Here is a 458-nt window from a genome sequence, read left to right as displayed (position 1 = left end):
AAAACTCACATCTTAGTCAGTGAAGCTGAGTGCTCCCGCATCTCTTCCTTCATGTTGCCCATCTACATTAAGATCCAAAATTCTGACATTAAAGTCAGAATTCTGAGAAAAAAAATCAGAATTCTGAGATTAAAGTCTGAATTCTGAGATTAAAGTCAGAATTCTGAGAAAAAAAAACAAAATTCTGAGATTAAAGTCAGAATTCTAAGATTAAAGTTGGAATTCTTAGATTAAAGTCTGAATTCTGAGAAAGACATGTCAGAATTCTGAGATTAAAGTTGGAATTCTTAGATTAAAGTCTGAATTCTGAGAAAGACATGTCAGAATTCTGAGATTAAAGTCAGAATTCTGAGAAAAAAAAGTCAGAATTATGGGATTAAAATCAGAATTCTGAGATTAAAGTCAGAATTCTGAGAAAAAAAAGTCAGAATTATGGGATTAAAATCAGAATTCTGAGA

This window comes from Cyprinodon variegatus, unplaced genomic scaffold, assembly GCF_000732505.1.
Source record: "Cyprinodon variegatus isolate N-32 unplaced genomic scaffold, C_variegatus-1.0 Scaffold839, whole genome shotgun sequence".
NCBI lineage: Eukaryota > Metazoa > Chordata > Actinopteri > Cyprinodontiformes > Cyprinodontidae > Cyprinodon > Cyprinodon variegatus.
This window is presented reverse-complemented; position numbering follows the sequence as displayed.